The sequence below is a fragment of the Pelobates fuscus genome, chromosome 1, assembly GCF_036172605.1.
Source record: "Pelobates fuscus isolate aPelFus1 chromosome 1, aPelFus1.pri, whole genome shotgun sequence".
Classification (NCBI taxonomy): domain Eukaryota; kingdom Metazoa; phylum Chordata; class Amphibia; order Anura; family Pelobatidae; genus Pelobates; species Pelobates fuscus.
The window spans coordinates 167,940,934-167,962,900 of NC_086317.1; positions in this window are offsets into that span (position 1 = coordinate 167,940,934).

Consider the following 21,967-nt stretch of genomic DNA (forward strand, 5'->3'; position numbering starts at 1 on the left):
TAAGGCACTGGGCTGGGCACACAAAAAAGAAAGGGACAACCTTTTTATTTTATTTTTTAAGTATGTATTAAAAGTATCTGACTGTCACATGTAATATTAAAGGGACACTTTACTGCCCAAAATACAAAATAATCACTGTTTAGTAGAGTTACCCTTATTGAAGACCTGCATGTATTTAATTATGCATTTATTTTCTCTGCGTTTATATCTAAAAACAGCTTGCAAATCCTCTTGTCTGCTGCCTTTACAAGTCCTCCCTGTATAACCCTGCCCAGACTTTGTCTGTCCAATCAGACTTCCTAATTGAGCTCAATGAGACATCTTTGAAAGGTAAGTGCTCTGGGCAATTGATGCCTCTTGAGTTTAGCAGTACTGAGCTACCCAAACCAGGAAGTAACATGACCTGCTGTCTGCTTGAAAGTCAGGAGGTGTAACCAGGTTCATTTATGTAAGTGATTTCTACTGAAATCTGCACTATTTCCAAAATGGGGGAAAAGCACAGAAAGCTTTTATGCTAGCTAAAGTGCTTTAGGGGTCTGGAGCGCCCCTTTAATGCACACCTGATGATACATATCTCTCAACGATGGGCAGTATGGACGTGTGATGAATAGAAGGGTGCTCTAGAAGAAGGTGTGAACAATAGCCTTCCAGCTGAAGTGGTAGAGGTTAACACAGTGAGGGAGTTTAAGCATGCGTGGGATAGGCATAAGGCTATCCTAGACTTAAGATAAGGCCAGGGACTAATTAAAAGTATTTTTAAATATTGGGCAGACTAGATGGGCCGAATGGTTATCTGCCGTCACATTCTATGTTTCTGGATTGGGCCTATCAGTAAAGGGGGAGAAGACGTGTCAAACAGGCGGCCCAACTCTGCGCAGACCATAAACAGAGCTCTCCCAAAATACTTTATCCATGGTGTTAGTGCTGAGGGTAATAAGTGTTCCAACCTTTCTAATGTTGCACTTGCCCTGCACTGATGGAGGAAATTTCCACATGTGGGACACGAGAAGCGACCCAGGAAGTCCATAGTATCTGAGCCTGTGGATCTGAGGTACTACTTGCAGATGTCACAGAACAGGTCTACTATGTAAAGGCTCTGGTTAATATAAAGTGAGTACAACAGTAGATGTTAATGTAAATTTAAAATTTACTCCAATCATATCAGTGTTTTGAAGTGATCGTAGTGCAAGGACCCTGTATATGTAGCATTTCAGTATAAAAAACAAGATATATACAGAAATATTTAGCGATGCTGTGGATGATGTAACTCCATCCTTATTTGCCAGCCCAGAACAAGATTTTTCTACACTAACTACACAAGTTAGTGGGGTTGGCTTTGCCCGATGGGAGTGGGATGCTGCTGGTCAAGAGTCTGCCATTCTCCTGTCTCTCTGTCCCCTTGCAACTCTGTGTGCCAGAAGGAAGTGAAGGGAAGTGTAATTACTTCCTCCTGGCGCTGAGGCAACTTGGGAATGGGGGGACAGCCTGCTCTACGGAATTGAGGCAGGCGGCGAGCAGAGACATCTTTACCTTGTGCCATATAAAAGACCACACCATTTCAGCTTTTTAGGTGTGACTTTTTTTAGATGGATTTGATCAATCTGTCTCATGTTGATGGCATTGTAGCTGTTTGGCCAAATTACTTCATGAAGGCTTACCATTTTTTTAAGTCGACCCTCCAGGGTATCTCACATTGTGTATAATGTGTATCCATGTTTTCACTAATCAATGTCAAAGTTTGTAAAATGCTGGATATTTTGTAAATCTAATATGTGCACTGTGATTAAAAAAAAAACAAAAAAAAAACGAATTCTGCTCAGCTATACCTTATAAATACAACAAAACACCACCCACCCCAATGTATAGATTTGTCACTATTTTGTGGTATTTTAGTGCCATATAAGAGAGGTGGTAGTTTCAGCTTCATAAGAGTGGATTTTATTAGATGGATTTAATGGTGCAATGTCTTATAGGTTGAACTAGCACTATAATGCTCCAAACTATCACAAATGCTTACTATTTTTTTTTAAAGAAGGCGCCTTTTGGTATCTCAAATAGCATATTTTGATCATTATCATAGGGTCATTTTTTTAATACTTTACTTTTCGAAATAAACCTACGTTTCTCTGAAAACTGAAGTTTTTGTTTTTTTGCGGCCCACATACACTTAAACCTTGTTTATTTGGCACGGGTTAGCCTTTGAGTTTGACATGCTTGATCTAGAGGTAACTTAAAGGGAATCTCCAGTGCCAGGAAAACAATCTGTTTTCCTGGCACTGAAGGTTCCCTCTCCCTCCCACCCCCCAAACCCGGTTACTGAAGGGGTGAAAACATGTGGGACACAAGAGAAGCGACCCAGGAAGTCCATAGTAGACAGCCACTAGAGGTGGAGTTAACCATGCAAGATAATTCTTGAAAAAAAAAATTATTTAAAAAAAAAACTGCAATAATTACACTTGCAGGGTTAAGAGTAATGGGAGTTTTTCACCCAGACCACTCCAATGGGCAGAAGTGGTCTGGGTGCCTGGAGTGTCCCTTTAAGTACAAGATGAAATTATTCCGGCCCAGACTGTCATCATGGAATAATTAAGGAGTTGCTTCCAATGATCCCCGCCCCCAACAATTTAAATTTGTTATTCACTTTTCTTTATCCAATTCAGTTTTATCTTCCACAGACATTTAATAAGCTGCTTTCTAATGCCTTTGTTTTTCATGGGTTCTATTTTTTTCATTTGTTTTGCTTTTGCAAGCCCTTGATAAAACGTGTATCTTTTTGTTTTGTTTTGTAATTGAAAGTAATTGAAAGTGTCAAGAAATAAAGCATTTATTTGTTGTTGTAGTAAATGTACTAATGAACAATAAGGCAGCCGTACACATTAGCATCAAATCACTCACAAACCTGCCACACGTCTCATTTTATAGATTTTGACAAACATCCGGCTTTGTGGTGTTTATTTTAAAATTGGGAAGAATAATAAATGTAGTAATTTGTCCATTAGACAAACATTTAATGCTTTATTTTATTCAGCGGTGTAAAGCTGACTGCCATAATGTGCAAGTGAACATATTGCATCACTATTCAAATTATAGCTGTTGCCTTGGAAACTGCTCTTAATGACTGTACCGGCTGAGCCCATAGGATAAGAAGGAAAAAAAAAAATGGCTCCATTACGTGATTTGTCTGCTACTGAATTTGATACATCTGTCTTAATTACTATTGAAAGGCAATGCAAAAAAATATATTCTGTAATCTATTATATTATCTGAATTAAATAAACAGAGGTTATTCTTCTCTGTTTGTTTAACTACAAAGAGGTGATTTTTTTCATATGAATACTTTGTAACAGATATAGACGTATGCAGGAGGAACAAGGTAAGATATCAGGAAGACCTCGGGTGTAAAATTAATTTTAGTGTGGGTCTGTTATTCGGTTTATTGCATACTGCCTGCAATTGAACTATATAGCATGCATAGAAAACCTTCAGAACGCAGTATTTACGATGTCTCTGCTATTGTCACCCTACTTAACTGTCGGGGTCCAGTTACTGGAATAGTGATGTCTAAATAAAAAAATTCTGCAGAATTAGAAATTGTTTGTTTTTTCCCCATTGCCTATGATAAAGAGTTTAATTATCCTAAAAATAAAAGATGCATGCATTGATCTCTTATGTTCTTTGTATATTGTAAGGTGCAGGTTTGTGAATATCCACATGACAAAAGGTGGAAAACTTTGATCATCTCCAGTAAGTACAACGCTTTAGTCTAAATTATAGAATTTAAAGGAATATATATATATATATATATATATATATATAGTGTAAACGTTTTGTTTAAAGGGGGAATGCTTTGGAATTTACACAAGCAAGTAAAACATTAATATAACCTATAAACTGTTCTAATTATATATATATATATATATATATATATATATATATATATATATATATATTAGTTATAGTGTATAGCTCATGCCCCTGCAGTCTTACTGTTTAATTCTCTGCCATTTATGAGTTAAATAATTTTGTTTATGCACCCCTAGTCACACCTACTTGCATTTGACTTACACATTGTTCCTAAACACTTCCTGTAAAGAAATGTTTAATGTTTACACTTTATTGCAAATTATGTTTAATTTAGAATTTCTTATCTCATGCTCTAATAGCTTGCTAGACCCTGCAGGAGACTCATGTGTGTAATTAAAGTTAAATTTACAGAGCAGGAGATACAAACTTTTAAAGAAAGTTTCATCTAATTAAAATAAAAACCATAATGTTTTCTTGCAGGCTGTGCCAGTCACAGCCAGGGGAGGTGTGGTTAGGGCTCCATAAACAAACAAGTTATTTAACTCCTAAATTGCAGTGAATTGAGCAGTGAAACTTAAGAGACATGATATGTACACAAAAACTGCTTCATTAACCCCTTAAGACCGGAGGGCGTACTATTACGTCCTTTTAAAAGCGGCTCTAAACGCCGCCGGACGTAATAGTACGCCCTCCGGTTTTTAGTAACTTACCCGGTCGCTGGCGGTCCCACGCCGGCGATCGCGGTTCGGGGGACTCCCAGGGAGCCCCCCGCGGCACGTCCGCCCTCCAGGAGCCCTCCCGGCCATGTGAGAGTGAGGTCCTTGCGAGGACCTCACAATCACATGGCCGGTATAGCTGCCTGCTGCATTGCCAGCAGGGGGACCAACTGTAATGACAGTTGGTCCCCCTGCTGGCTGAAAATCAAATAAAAATGTTTTAAAACAGTGTAAAAATAAATAAATTATATACTTAGATCATATATATATATTATATATATATGATCTAAGTATATATATACACATATACACACATACACATACACCGTCTAGGTGTATTTTAATATTAATATATATATAATTATATATATATATATTAATATCAAATTACACGTAGACTGATACTGATTAAATATATATATAATTATTGTTATATATATATATTTATAAATAATATAAAAAAAATTAATATGTAAATACGTAAAAAAATTAAATAAAAAAAATAATTAAAAATAAAATATTAAAAAATATATAGATGTGTTTTATTTCGTTCTAACTGTATTCTGATATTAATATATATATATTTATATCAAAATACACTTATAACGAAATAATATATATCTATATACATAAATATATACGTATATATCACTATATATATACCTATATATAAATAAAAATATTAAAAAAAAAATATATATATATATATACGTATATATACACATATGTATATATATACATATATTAATTCTACACATATATTTATGTAATAATTTTACATAATTAGGTATCCTAATTAATTACAATTAGCGGGACCTGCCTGACCACCCATGCCGAAAGTATAGGGAATTTAATTTGCTAGCACTATATTTAACCCTATAACTTTCCAAGACACCATAAAACCTGTACATGGGGGGTACTGTTTTACTCGGGAGACTTCGCTGAACACAAATATTAGTGTTTCAAAACAGTAAAATGTATTACAACCATGATATCGCCAGTAAAAGTGACGGTTTTTGCATTTTTCACGCACAAACAGCACTTACAGGGACGATATTATTGCTGCAATACTTTTTACTGTTTTGAAACACAAATATTTGTGTTCAGCGAAGTCTCCTGAGTACAACAGTACCCCTCATGTACAGGTTTTATGGTGTTTTCAAAAATTACAGCGTCAAATATAAGGCTTGTGTTTAATTTTTTTCACATTAAAATTCGCCAGATTGCTTACGTTGCCTTTATGACCCTATGGTAGCCCAAGAATGAAAAATACCCCTATGATGGCATACCATTTGCAATAGTAGACAACCAAAGGTATTGCAAATGGGGTATGTCCAGTCTTTTTTAGTAGCCACTTAGTCACAAACACTGGCCAAAATTGGCGTTTTTTGCATTTTTCACACACAAACAAATACAAACGCTAACTTTGGCCAGTGTTTGTGACCAAATGGCTACTAAAAAAGACTGGACATCGCTTATTTGCAATACCTTGGGTCGTCTACTATTGCAAATGGTATGCCATTATGGGTGTAAATTTATTTCCTGGGCTACTATACAGTCTCAAAGGCAACGTAACCAATCTGGCGAATTTCAATTTCAAATGTAACACGCTATATTTGACCCTGTAACTTCCCAAAACACCATAAAACCTGTACATAGGGGGTACTGTTTTACACGTGAGACTTTGCTGAATACAAATATGTGTATTTTATTGCAGTAAAAGCAAACAGTATTATGACATTGACAGTTAAAATGTCATGAAGAACAAAAAAAATCAAAAAAAATCTTATTTTCTCCCATTTTTTTCATATTAAATTATGTTTCATAGCTAAATATTTGATATTAAATGAAAGCCCTGTTTCCCCTGAATAAAATGATATATAATAAGGGGGGGTGAATTTAATATGAAAGAGGTGAATTACGGTTGGACAGACATATAGCGCAAATGCCAGGTTTTGTTTACGTTTTGTTTCGTTCACAACTTGTACATTTGGCTGCGGTGTTAAGGGGTTAAGTTAAGTTGTTTTGGTGACTATAGTATCCCTTGAAAGAGGCATGAAATTCTACAATTTTTAACATAATGCGTATTTTGTGGGATGAGGTATAATTAAACCTAATTTAAAAAATGGAGAGCAAAAAATGGGTCGCAAGAGTATTCTGAGAACAGACGGCAACCGATATAGCCTGCCCTTCGGTGGGTCCCCACTCAGAACTCAAGCTGGTTTTAGCTCATCTTGTGCCATTACAGAGAGAACATCTCTGAAACATATCAGACTGGTCCCACCCATATGGGCCGAAATGCCAGCAAGTTCTCTCTGCACGAGAGACACCGCAACCCCAGACGATCGTTTCAGCCTTATTAGGCATCATCAGTGAGGCATAGTGGATATCTCTTTAAGCACCGTGAGCAAGGTGTCCCCGTCTGGATAATTAAAAAAATCCTGTAAAGTGACAATTACTCTTTAAAGGACCACTATAGTGCCAGTAAAGCAAACTCAATTTCCTTGCACTATAGGGTCATTAGGTCCCCCCTACCTCTATACTGAAGGGGTTAAAACCCCTTCAGCCACTTACCTTTCTCCTGCGCTGGGCTTCCTCTGTGCTGGGGAACTCTTAACTCCCTGCAGACGTCGGCTCCGCATGCGCGGCAAGTGCCACACACGCATTCAAACCGAACATAGGAAAGCATTACTCAATGCTTTCCTATAGACGTCCAGCGTCTTCTCACTGTGATTTTCAGTGAGACAGCCAGTAGAGGCTGGATTAACCCTCAGTGTAAACATAGCATTTCTGAAACTGCTATGTTTTCAGCTGCAGGGTTAAAACTAGAGGGACCTGGCACCCAGACCACTTCATTGAGCTGAAGTGGTCTGGGTGCCTATAGTGGTCTTTTAACAATAGCTGTGGTAGAAATTTACATGTAGGGAAGTACCCGTATATACTAGAGTATAAGTCGACCTCCCTAATTTTACCCCAAAAAACTGGGAAAACTTAGTGACTCGAGTCTAAGACTAGGGTGGGAAATGCAGCAGCTACTGGTAAATTTCTAAATAAAATTAGATCCCCAAAAAATTATATTAATTGAATATTTATTTACAGTGTGTATATGTATATATATATATTCACACACACTGCATTCATATTATATATATATATATATATATATAATGAATGCAGTGTGTGTGAATTCAGTGTGTGTGTGTGTGTGTGTGTGTGTGTGAATGCAATGTGTATGAATGCAGTGTGTGTGTGTGTGTGTGTGTGATGCAGAGCCTTGGTGGGGGGTGGGCATTTTTATAATTTTTTAAAATTATTATTATTTTTATCCCTGCTTGATACATGGCCAGGGAGGGGGGGGATATAGCAGTCCCTGGTGGTCCAGTGGCATTGGCTGTGTAGAAGGGGGGCTGGCAGCGAGCTGTAACTTACCTTTCCTGCAGCTCCTGTCAGCTCCCTTCTCCTGCGTTCCGGTCAGCTCCCCTGTAAGTCTAGCGGTCTAAGTGCCGCGCTGTGACTCCGCGGCCCTCGCGAAATTTACAGTGGAGGAGAAGGGAGCTGACCGGCACGGAGGAGAGAGAAGGGAGCTGACAGGAGCTGCAGGAAAGGTAAGTAACAGCTCACTGCCAGCCCCCAACAGGACCGCCGGGCTTGTAATGAGCCCGGCTGTCCTTGTCTGTATTATGGCAATGTAAGTTGCCATAATACAGACAGTGACTCAAGTATAAGTCGAGTGGGGATTTCTCAGCACAAAAAATGTGCTGAAAAACTCGACTTATACTCGAGTATATACGGTAAGTCATTGCATTACATTTAATTCATTACCCATGTACAGAAGGATCATGGGAGTAAGAAAGCACATACTTCTAACAGGTAAAATGTGTGGTAAAAGTTGGTAACGTGTGTCTTGTTTGTTTTTACAGCCAAACCCGGGAATCTGGAAGTGGATATTTGGAATCAGGAGTCCACACTCAAGCATTCATGTACAATACATTGTCTTCTGTGCAGTTCTTTCTCAGGTGGGATTTTTAGATCTGATTTTGTCAGAAAACACTCCTCCCTTATGTGTGAATCAGAATTCTTATCCTTTGCTGATGAACACTTTTTCCTAATTTGAGTGGCTAATTTCATTGCCATGAAATATTTATCAGGAAATTATGTAGCTGTACATTTAGGGTGCCCATCAAATGCTGATATTATAAAACTGGAGATTCAGCATTTTCTGAATTATTTATTTTTGTCATAGATGCAGTTGAAGCCTTTCATGGAATTTAGAAACAGCACAAGTGTTCCGGAGGGGTGGCTGGGAAATCATAGTTGGATTAAACCCTGAATCACAATCTGGTCCCTAAAGCCCCATTCAGTATGGAATGTTCTGCTAATTTTGGATGTCTAGTTACTTGCAGTCCTGCATTTGTAAAAGTAGTTTTGATATGTGATTTTTACAGACTAGTTTGTCATGTCTTATTTTTACTTTAATGGTTTTTAAGGGTTTTAATAAGTTGGTTCTAAGTTACAGATGATCTACTTTGTAATTAGCATTAGAAATATAGCTTCCCCCCCCCCCCCCCCCCTAACATAAGTATTTTGATGTAGGCTAATGCACCCAACTTTGCAAAAAAAAAATGCAAAGTAATAAAGCAATAAGGCAGTGTCCTCCACCCATGGTAAGATTTTCAATGATGACGATCTCTGGTTTTATCCAATATTTCTCTTAGAGAAGAATTGTAGTCCTACATGCATGGCAATTGTGATACACCAATCCAATGTGTTTTAATTACAGGGACACTATAGTCACGAGAACAACTACAGCTTATTGTATTTGTTCTGGTGAGCAGAATCATTCTCTTCAGGCTTTTTGCTGTAAATACTGCCTTTTCAGAGAAAATCCAGTGTTTACATTACAGCCTAGTGATAATTCCCCTCGTCACTCCTTAGATGGCTGCTAAAGCTGCTTCCTTGGGCAGTGCCTCCACCCTCTGTATGCAGACACTGAACTTTCCTCATAGAGATGCATTGATTCAATTCATCTCTATGAGGCGATGCTGATTGGCCAGCCCTGTGTTTGACTTGTGTGGCTCTGCCCCTGATCTGCCTCCTTCACAGTCTCAGCCAATCCTATTGGGAAACATTGGCTCAGACCACCACTTCTGATGATGTCAGCAGACACAGGCAGTTTCAGAGGCCGACAGGGGCAGAGCCAGCAGCTTTAGACTTGACAACAAGTAAGATTTTACTATATTTAGGGAGGGCCAGGGAGGCTAGGTGGTGGTTTTAACACTATAGGGTCAGGAATACATGTTTGTGTTCCTGACCGTATAGTGTTCCTTTAACAACTTCACTAATCGTTTTACACATGAGCCTGTCAAGAAAAGTGGGAATTTTGTAAAGCGTATATTCGCTGTACAAATTGGCAGAGGAGAACGTATATAAGGTACACATTTTGCTGTACAAATTGGCAAAGAAGGAAGTATAACTTACTCCTGACATCATTCACTGAAGGGATAAGCTTGTAACAGTATGAATTTTACAAATCACATTGCAACCTATGTTATGGTGTCTGGACTGCAATATTAATATTTATAGTAAATAAGGTCATGTGCTGTAAGTAGTTATTAACATGCAAGAAAAGGGGGAGTATTGAAACATTACTGCATATTTTTTTAATGCATCTCTTTTTGTCTACTCATATACAGGTTAAATGATCATATTTCTAGGAAGATCCTGGAACCTGCACTGTTTAACCAAAGTTGAAGACCTACTTTTGAACTTCTTGTTTAAATAAATACTACAAGCACCATAACCACTGCAACTCACACTGACGTGGTTATGATGCCAGGAGGACCCTGGTGTCCCTCCCACATTTAAAGTATTCAAGCCATGTTTGCACATTTTGACTTATACCCAGAGTCCACCAGGTGCTACTCCCCACCTCTATTACAGAAAACAGAGAACTGGTAGTTCCTAAGCTGGAGATTCCATTAACTCACCTGGGTTAAGCCTAGCTGTGCACCGCTTATCTCAGACAGAGAGCTTCTGGCTTTCTTTCGGAAGTAGCAAAGGCAGGGACATAAAAGTCAAACTGTTCTTACAATGGGGCCAGGGGTGCCACGGTATTGTAGTGTGCGCTGTAGTGGTTATGGTGCTTGAAATGTGTCTTTAGGTCTGCCACAATTTACTATTTCTGTTTACATGCAATCACTTGGTAACTTTATTTATAAGCCCACTATCCTCTCGAATGATAACTTGTCCTTTTCACGTACAGTTTTATCTTCCAATATATTTTTGTTTCTTGCCTTATCTATTTTTAACTTCTTTTTCATTGCAGATTAAAAGGAGCACTAAGGAGCTGTAGTGGTTATGGTGCCAGAAGGCTGCAGGTTCCATCCCCTGGTTCTATTCCACACCATTTTTATTTATTTATTTATTTATTTTAAATTCTTTATTTTTGTTGTGCAGGTAGGTACATGTCATTCACAAACGCCACAACAGCGTACTTATATAGTCATACAGGTTTAACAATGGCATGAGTGTGTGCACATTTTTATTTTTTTTTAAAGTATTAACAAGCTCAATAAAACATTTAACATTAGCGGAGAGTAAATGCGCAGTAGTTTAGTATGTGTGTGGGTTAGGTGTCTTTTGCAGGAGACTATGCAGTGTATTGAATGCTGGATTATACACATCTGCCTGAGAAACAAGGCTGGAGGTTCACGTGTAAAAACGACAGACATGAAAATCATTAATTAGGTAGAATGGGTAAGTAACAAAATAAGCTAGCTAGGTGAGGTCTGATGCTTGGTTGCCGCCGGGTATTTAACTTTGCGGTGACTGAGGATAGCCCTCATGATGCTAGGGACAAATGATGCTAAATACCATGTGAACAAACAACGAGTTATTACGGTAACGCTATGCTTAACAACTGATTAGATAATAAAAGAAGAGTCATTGCGCGCTACATGTATGCTATAGGACGTTTTAGACAGAGCTAAACAAAAAGAAAAACAAAACACAATAAGGCACTGATATTATCCACTGTGTTAGGCTGTCTACTAGCGAGTATGTCGGCATGAATAGGTCAGTTCACTTGGAGATCTGGGGAGTACCATAGGACCATGTAATGTCCCTGTATGAGCACAGTCCATCTCTGGTGTATGGTATCTCAGTCAGCCGATACCGACCCTTGAGGCTTGGCAGGTGGGCCGTGGGTACTTTTCGGTGTTGGCGCTGTGGCAAGAGTTCGCCACCTTTATGCCTTGGTGAGGTTCCCCGCCCGAGTCCGTCGCCAGTTGGAGGCTGTGCCGTTTTTCTTTGGCCGGGGGATTCCGGCGTTGTCGAGTGGCAGGTGAAATGTGTGGGCTTGGTCTCACTCTGGTGTGTGTGAGGGCGACAGCCGCTGCCTGGGAGGTATGTCTTCGTTTCCCGCTGTTTTGAATTCCGAGGAAGGCGCTATCTGGAGGCTCGGGATGGGCCTCTGCTCAGAAGGCGTCGAGTAGCTGGGCGGATCCACGCAGCAACACTTTTCATCGCCAGCTTGAAGTGCCGACCCTGTGTGTGGAGCGATGTCCAGAGGCTGGAGCGAAGCCGGTAAAAGAAAGCTAGGGTGCACTTGGGTGGTTCGATGAGGGTGTTTCGTGTCGCCATCTTGTGTGCGCCCCTGTAATCCCGCGCATTTGCGGGTTCAGTCACTTGGTTGAGCCGCGTTGTGGGGGTAGTCGTCCCCAGCGAGGACCGGGATATCCCCCGCCGGTCCAGAGGGGGGGGCAGCGGGGCAGCCTCTGAGTGGAGCATATGAGCAGTTCCCGTGCTGGGGGATCGGCCGCCTCCCCCGCGCTTCAGGCTCCGCTTCGGTGTAGGCAGCATGGCCGGTGAGGGTGCTCGCTTGACGTGTCGATATAAGACAGGTATCGTTCTGTTCCCCGTGTAGTCTGGTGTCGGTTGCTGGCATGGTTGAGTCGTGCAGGATACTCAGATTTGTGCTCGATGGCTTGGGAGCCCTCATGGAGCACGTCCGGCCATCTTGGTAGTCAGGCCCCGCCCCCCCATTTTTATTTATTTTTAAAGGTTTGACACCAACCCAGGCACCTGCCCCCTTGCTCAGCATATTGCTAATGTGGACGTTCATTATTAGCATTGGCAGTTTTGTATTGATTAGCTAAGTGTATCACGATCTGTCATGGAAAATGTGTTATACTGATATACCCTACCTAAATAAAGTTCACCAACCTGCAGTTCTTGCTCCCTTATCTTCATCTGCCCTATTTCTAAATCTAACCTTATCCTCCATGTTTGCTACTTTGTTTCCCCTTAGAATCTTGGTAACTTGGGAAAAGATTATTTAGTAAATCTGCCTATGTGCCTTTTTACGTTTAGAGAAATATACTGAAAACTGAACACTCAAATGTTTAGCTTACTGGTCTCCATATGTTTCATATATATATATATATATATACCCCAATGATTAGACACACATGGCATCATCATGTGAAGACCTGGAGCATCTAAGGGAGAATGAGAGGCTGTTTGACAGTCCATAGAAGCATTTTCAGCCATGTTTCAAAAAGGAGAAAAAGGCACCATCTATGTGCAAAAAACATACATTTTAACTTGGTTTTCTAAAAAAAGTGCATGGCCAGAGCTTTCCTTTATAGTGGACAGTCAGTATATTAGTGATTGTAGACTTCAGTCCAATACTTAAAGTTGCATTGGTGTCCAGATTGTCTCTTTAATGCATTTGATAGATTTAAGCCTCCTTAATCTGCTATATTTTTTCCATGCTCAAATGTTTATAGTTTTTGCACAAAAAACAAGTGTTTTGCAGAATGCTGCACCATAAGCCTGCCTAATTAGCAACTCCTTTCTGTGCCAGAAAGACTACCTAATCAAATGTATGCAACAGTACTGATTCAAGCTATTTTTCATTCACTACCAGGCTGCAGAGTATGTAAACTGGTAGTGACATCCTTACCATATGCTTCCCTGACTGTCCTCTCGTAACACAGGTTATGTAGTACAGATTATTCAGTACTGTAAGTGGCTGAGCAGTGTTTGATACAGAAGTCTTTTTCTGGAGTGGGGCCAAAGAAAACAGGCTTATGGTGCAGCAGGCAAAAAAAAAATATATGCAGCATGTTAATGAGGCCATAACCTATTAAAGTTGTATTGGTACCAAAAAGAGTAAATGTTTTTTTAAAAAAATTTTAGATTTAGTTTGTCTTGTTGAGGGCGACTGTAGAACACAGTTACTGTAGACCATATGAATGTTTATTTTAGTAAGTAACCATAACAAAATTAATTTCAAACTTAAGGTTAAAAAAAAAAAAGCTGAACTGGGAAAATACTCTGTTTTTAGTTTGGCTACTCTAGCCTTAATCTAAAATTTATTTTGTATTTTCACTTTACTAAAAACCCTGGAAAGTGATTATACAAAGGCTATTACATATAACATTTAATATATAGAGTCCTGCTTGACTGATCATTTTGCTACTAAACATTTTTGGAATATATATTGTATTCACTATATTGCATGCAAGTCATTTATATTATAAGCTCCACACACAAAAAGCACTGTTAGTTTGCTCATTTTAATTGTGGCTTGTAAAATTGACAGTTTTATAAATCATTGCAGTAGCTCTTCCATGTGAATCAGACATACAGGGAGGTTATCTTCCACTAGCTCCACTAGCTCCACAGAGCTAATGAAAGAGCCATGCTTGCTTGGCTAGCTCAAAGAGAATTGTCTAAATTGGAAGGCTGCGTGTGTGTTCTCGCAGCCTAAAATCAGAGGTTTCTCCATGAAAACTCTGGTTGGTCTCTTCCCCGACATAATTTTTTGGGGAAAGGAGAAAGCTTGCAAAAGCTGCAGACAAGAGATCTGCAGCTTTTGCAAGCTGGCTTTAAATATGTACCAAAGGAAGAAATTGCTCATAGGGCATCAAAACAACATCATTTAGCCATTTGTATGTCTAGATCATACTCCTGCAGTTTCAATGATCATTTATGCATAAACAAAGGAATTTAAAGGGAAACAGTGCCAGGAAAACGCCACTAGAGGTGGAGTTAACCCTGCAATGTAATTATTGCAGTTTATAAAAAAACTGCATAATTACAGTTGCAGGGTTAAGAGTAGTGGGAGTTGGCACCCAGACCACTCCAATGGGCAGTAGTGGTCTGGGTGCCTGGATTGTCCCTTTAACTCCTAAATGGCAGAGAATTGAGCAGTGAGATTGCAGGGGCATAATCTATACACTAAAACTGTTCACTAAGCTAACGTTGTTTTGATGCCTAAATAGTGATTAACGTATAATATACTATATGTTAATTTCGCTTATTTCAGCATTAATTACAATTCCAAGTGGGGTAACAATGTGGAGATAACAAAAGTAGAGATTCAGATCTCTTACACATGTTGCATCATATAGGGTTACTCTGTTAAAGGCTGCCTACTGTCAAATCTGTGCATTTTGTATATTGTATGTCTGTCAGCGCACACTGGCGACAAATGTAAGGTAATTCTTCCCTTGCAGACAGAGCTTGCTGGTAAGTCTTGTGTGTCTACTCCCTCCCAGTTCCATCCATTCAGATTTTTTTTGTACCGCTCCCCCTTCTCTTGCCAGCACAGAGAATGTGCAGTTATATGGTCCACAATACATTAATTACTAGATTGTGTTAGAAATGGACTTGGATAAAAAATAAAGTTCCTATTCTAAGAGAAGGGACTTAATTAACTATATAAGGACCAATTTTATATATAGCAGTATATCATGTGATTATCAAAATGTGTTGCTTTCGTTTCAGAACCAGAAACCTGACATCTAGGAGGAATGCTACCACCTAACCTTATGAAAACATGCTGCCATGATTTACTATATATTATATCAGGTACTCATTTATTGACTATGCCTTATCAATAAAGTCACATAATAGTCTTATTATAACCATAATATACAACACGGCTCAAAATGTCCACTAACCCCATTGGCAAATAAATATACACAATATATGTGGGTGGTATTTGTGCAGTAATAAGATGTATTGAAGCAGAACCCCACGATGCAGTATCTGGTCTTTCACAGAACAAAATCCACAGGAAGCAGTATTGACAAATTGCAAAACAAAGACTTGTCACTGTTTCTGGATAAATTCTGCCAGAGGTTGAATAGAAAATTATCTATTTTTGGCCCAAGTAAGGAGACTTCACATGCCACAGTAGAGAAGTATAGAAGATATAAGTAACTCTACCAGAACCTAAATGTAGACAGTGTGGGGATAGTGTAAGGAGACCATTTACAAATAAGGGTAAGTGGAGTAAGAGGAAGGTTGAATTTAAAATTATATATTTATGTGCTTTTTGGCATGGCCCTCCACAAAATAGGTAGATGGCACTGAACTAGATGAATATGCACATTATGCAAGATGTTATGGACTTAAAGGGACACTGTAAGACCCATTTTAGGTACCCAGACTACTTCTGCTAACTGAAGTTGTCTGGGTGCAGTGTCCCTTTTACACTTAGCACTGCTATGTTAAACATTGCAGCTCTTAAGTCTGCCCACAGTGGCTGTCTACCTGACAGCCACTAGAGGGCTTCCGGAATAGAAACAGACCTTTGGTCCAGTAACTGATGCTGGACATCCTCATGCTCTGCATGAAGACATCCAGCTTCAGATTTTACCCCATAAGAAAGCATTGATTCAATGGTGAGGTCTAATAGGCACGCGTGTGTATTACCACTAGCATGTCGCGGGTGAGCGTCGGCCCAGCACCTAGGGACATCAGTGCTGGCAAAGGGGAAGTAAAGAGTTTTTAACTCTTTTATTTACCTTTACCGAATGGGGGGTGCGATGAAAGGGGGGAGGCAGAGGGAGCTATAATGCCAGGAATACAGCTTATATTCCTCGCACTTATTGTAGCCTTTTAAAAAAAATAAAAAATGTATCCCTGGCCACACAGCACACTAGTGAGGGTGATCCAAATCCACTACCTTAACTATCTGTTTGGAACTTGAAGCCACAATAGTATTATGTTTTATGTCTGGTATTAAATAATAAAGTGAATGCGTAATTCTATATAGCTGGCAAGCATTGGAGGCCCACAGAACAGATGTAACATAGGGCTTTTTTCGTGGCCAGCATACTGTCTGTGAATAGTGATTTACGTCAGTGTGCACTTGTTTTGTTAATATACAGTGACAGGCATTTTAAGATTATTTATAATTTCTTATGTATAACGAAAACTCCCATTAATAAAGTGTGTTCTAAAAATGTGTTGGTGTGATTTCCTATTTTGTACAGTTGCTACGGAAAATTAGAAAAATTTGAAATTCAGTACAATAAGTGACAATGATTCATGTAAAATAGATCTCAAACGTCTAAACTAATTAAAGTGTTTGTGCAAAAATGTTGGTATAAATCAACTACAAATATATGTAAAATATTATTGTGTTTCTGCCAAAACACCCACATTAGATGTGTAAAAAATAGATTGGGAGAAAGGGCTATTTGAACTAATTCTTGCACTGGTGCTTGCATCCACATTAAAGTTTTCCTTCATAGCAATATGATCACAGTCCACGTGTTAGAATTATAGAGCAAATTAAAGTAACAACTTGGAGGACAGGCAACAACTAAAAGGTAGATATTTTTACGTGTGTCTTTTCTGAGTCAGCATCACTGTCCAATTATGAATGAGACAGATTTTTATTATTTACAGCCTACTTCAAGAAATGAACATTGCAACTGGTTAGGGTATTCAGATTAAAGGAACACAATAGCGTTAGGAATACAAACCTGTGTTCTCTTTATTTAGATTCAAGCCCTTCCACTCCAATCTTTGGGGGGGAGGGAGAGGGTATTTGGTTCATTTTTTTCAGCACCAAGATAAAGTCCGGCCTCCCAATATATCACGCTGACACATCGAGCAGTGTAATGCTCCTCCTAGAGGAATATTTGGGACTAGAAGCTCGCGTGTGGCGCTGCTATTGAAGGCTAGCTGTGATAAGCAAGGTCGACCTGTTCCTACAGCAAAAGCTCCTCAGTGCCTGTCAGGTAGGCATCTAGGCTTATTTAACCCTGCAGTGTAAGCATTGCCATACCTACTAAATGTTGATGCTTTATATTGCAAGGGTAAAACTAAAAAGGACCACTGCATCCAGACTACTTCGAGATAAAGTAGTATTGGCCCTTTAATAAATCAAAGTGGCATGATAAATTTGCCGATCCATGGTCATGGTTGGATGTAAGACTTTTTTGGATGTGGGCAGTACTCGTGTTGGCAAATGTGGTCTACTGTTGCTCAAAATACATACTGAACCAACACTAGTTCTGCATTGATAATATCCCATGCAAGCAGGCATGTTCTCATTTCTACCATAGTGATGGCTTCATATTTGAATGATTAGGGTCAGCTACTCTATATGAAAATTTATATTTTTTTGCTGTGGGAAGCATTGAGCTACTCTCTTCAAATAGGACTGTATGCCAAAGCATAGAGGCTCCCTGACATAAAATTGCTTCAACACATGGTTACATAGACTGAAAAGAGACGTGTCCATCAAGTTCAGCTTTCCTCACATTTGTTTTTTGCTGTTGATCCAAAAGAAGGGGAAAAGCCCAATTTTAAACACTTCCAATTTTACATCAAACTAGGGGAAAAAATTCCCTCTTGACCCGAGAATGGCAGATTTATTCTTGGATCAAGAAGCTATTACCCTACATTAAAAAAATTCTATCCTTGAATATTCTGTTTTTGCAATTATGCATCTAGCTGCGGTTTAACCATTTGTATGGACTCTGATAAAACCACTTCTCCAGGCAGAGAATTCCATATTCTTATTTTTCTTTCCTTGTGTCCTATGTAAAGTCCTTTTTGTGAATAGATTTCCACACAATGGTATGTATTGGTCCCGGATATATTTGTATAAGGTTATCATGTCCCCTCTGAGGGAAGGTTTTTCTAAACGAAAAAGCTTTAAATTTGTTAACCAGTCTTCATAGCTAAAATGTTCCTGCTTCTGCACTTTTTCTAGTGCCATAATATCCATCTTTAGAACAGGTTGCACAGCATATTCAATATGTGGTCTTACCAGTGATTTATAAAGAGTCAACATGATATTCTCATCCCGAGAATTAACACCCTTTTTCATGCCAATACCTTAAAGGCCTTAGCCACTGCTGATTGACATTGCACATTGTAGTGTCGTTTTTGTGTGGTGTTATCCCTAATTCGCTTCCATTAAGGGTATAAGTTGCTTGTGCATTCTTTATGCCGAAGTGCATAACTTTGCATTTTTCTACATTAAATTTCATCTGCCATTTAAGTGCCCAGTCCCCCAGTCTATCTAAATCCCTCTGCAGCAAAGTAATATCTTGCTCACATTGCATTACTTTACATAGTTTTGTGTCATCTGCAAACACTGAAACATGACTTTCAATACTTTTTTCAAGATCATTTATAAAACATGTTAAATAGAAGGGGTCCCGGAACATAACCATAAGGGACACCACTTGCCACCTCTGTCCAGCTTGAAAATGTACCATTAATAACAACACCCTGTACTCTGTTTTTAAGCCAATGTTCTACCCAAGTACAAGAATTTATCTAGAACGATTTCTTTGAGTTTGAACACTAATCTTGTGTGGAACTGTATCAAACGCCATGGCAAAATCCAAATAGATTACATCCACTGCAACACCCTGATCTATACTTCTACTTACTTCTTTGTAAAATGCAATCAAGTTAGTTTGACATAACCTGCGCTATATAAAACCATGCAGAATTTTGCTGATAACTACTTTCTTCTCAGGGAATTATTGAATATCATCCCTTAATAACCTTTTTCAAATACTTTCCCAGCCACGGAAGGTAAGTTTTCAGGTCTGATTTCCAGGCAAGGAGTTTGAACCCTTTTTTGAATATAGGAACCAGTAAAATCTATCAATACATTTTTGAAGAGTATATCTTACACAAGCTTTACTGCAATTTTGAACACATCTCTAATGCAACAGGACGAAACTCTTCCAATCAGGAGTCTCATCCTCTTTCAACCCCTCCCCCCCGCCCCCCCCAAAAAACTGTTTTAGAAATGGAGAGCAGCCATTCTGTAGCTGCTATCAATTTAAACACCGCACAATTCCAATTTTGTACTACCCTATGTGCAGCAATCAACCATACATGCTTGTGGTTGTGACTCAGTTCCTTTTCTCTGCAGACATTAGTTGGACAAAATTGACACACACAGCCTCGGCCCTAGACTATAGAAATATAGATCTGGTTATTTTTATATTTATTTTGTATTTGATACATTGTGTCCCTGTAATATACATTCAATTTAATTGTGCCAGGGAGCAATAAGCAACTTTGAGAGGAACTGCACCTTCAACTTTGCAATAATGTGCCATTGTGCTTAGAATTACTCTAAAAGGGACACTAGTCACCAAAACAACTTTAGCTTAACCCCTTAAGAACACAGCATCAGAAACTGGACATACCCTTAAAGACACAAGCAATTTTTGCATTTTTTTTTGCTCTTTGTGTTCAACTGCAATTTGCATCTCTCATTTATTGTACCAACACGTATTATATATAGGTTTTTAGACAACAAAAAAGGCTTTAATTTGATGTGACCTATACATATTGAAATACCAAAGAAGAAAGACACAGGCAGCACTCCAGGATATAGAAGGTGAATTTATTCGTGGGTTCACCACCTCACGAAAATAAGTGCAGCGTTTTGGCTCCTGAGAGACTTAATCATGCATAATGGATTCCCAATTCCCCCACTAACTTCTACCCACCCTAGCTAGCCTGAAGAGCCCAGACTTAGCCTCGATATCGGAGCCATGTGGCGCTAGGCCCAAGATTGCCGAATACCCAGACTTACTCCGACCTGTCGGACGACTTCTCCCAAGGGGAAGACACGCATCCCTCTCCCAGTCCACCGGCAACCAAAGCCACACCACCAGACCCTGATAATGCACCAGTCAAGACAGCGGTGCTCAAGGCATTACTGGCGGGCCTGCAGACCACGATCCAGGCAGAAATGGCAGGCCTCCGCACGGACCTCCAGGGAATGACCGGGAGACTGACTACCCTGGAGAATACCTCCGCTACCACTGCTACCCATATCGCCGCCATGCACTTAGAGATTAGGGGTTTGCAGACTAAAACAGAGGCTTTTGAGCGGCGGTTCGCCGCGCTGGAAGACGCACGAAGAGCAACCAACATAAAGGTACGGGGAGCATCAGACGACTTGCCGGCGGTAGAACTCCCGCATTTCGCACGGAGGCTCCTGGCAGCGCTATTGCCCGCGCGGCGGGCCAAGGCACTAAGCCTGGATGGGGTTCACAGAGTTCCCAAATCGACTAAAGCCCCACCAGCGGCTTCAAGGGACATCATACTCCGCTTCCAGCGCAAGGAAGACAGAGCCACAACCATGGCAGCGGTCAAAAACCTTCCCCAGTACTCCTTTAAAACCATATCCCTCTCCTTCTTCACGGACTTGTCCGGCAGTACCTTGGCCAGGAGACGGTCGCTCAAACCACTTACGACGCTACTCTAGCAAAAAGGCATAACATACCGTTGGCGCTTTAACCGCTCCCTGCTGGTGACACATGGCGGGAACACCCACGAGATTCACGACCTCCAGGGAGCGCAGGACTTGCTACCCATGCTGGGATTACCTCTAGATGCCCTACGGCCCACGACAGCCTCCGAGACCACCAAACCACGGCATGGGTGGAACCCAGAAAGGGTGAAAACTTTTGTTCCAAGACGGTCCGGAAATAGCTCTCATGATGACAACCCGACATGAAAGACCCAACAGTTGTGCAAATCGTAACACGATAATTGCTGGGACTGTAAGATCTCACTACCATGGAACTAACCCATTCTCCTCAAAATTTAGCTACTTTGCCTATCTGATGACTTAGACTTTTCTTTATATTGATTATCCTTGTGTTTATTATTATTATTAATTTACCAGTAAATGTAACTAGCTAGCTGTCAGACATACACAAGAACGCTTCCCATCAGGTTATGTGCCTCACTTCCTCCCCCATTTCTGCCCTAAGCGGAAACAAGGCAGCACATCGCCACACACGGCAGCCAGTCGGGGTTACAACACACCCAGGACCCAGATACCTACCGAGCTATATTACTACCTAGCGATAAGAGTGGAGAGTACACCTCAGAACGATACACTACATTCCTTGACACAACACCTCCTGGAACTGCTCATTCACTAACACATACACTAACAGAACAGACAACACTACCCAGCTTGACAAGTATCAGGTGTCATAAGGCCCCTCCACAGCCACTGGCAGGAGCGTATTTTTAGTACACATTGGTCAATCTACGGCTATTATGCTTACCCAGCAACAACAAGTGTACTTATTTTATGTAGATAACTTTGCGATTGTTAGCCTATTTTACTCCACAAATATTAAATG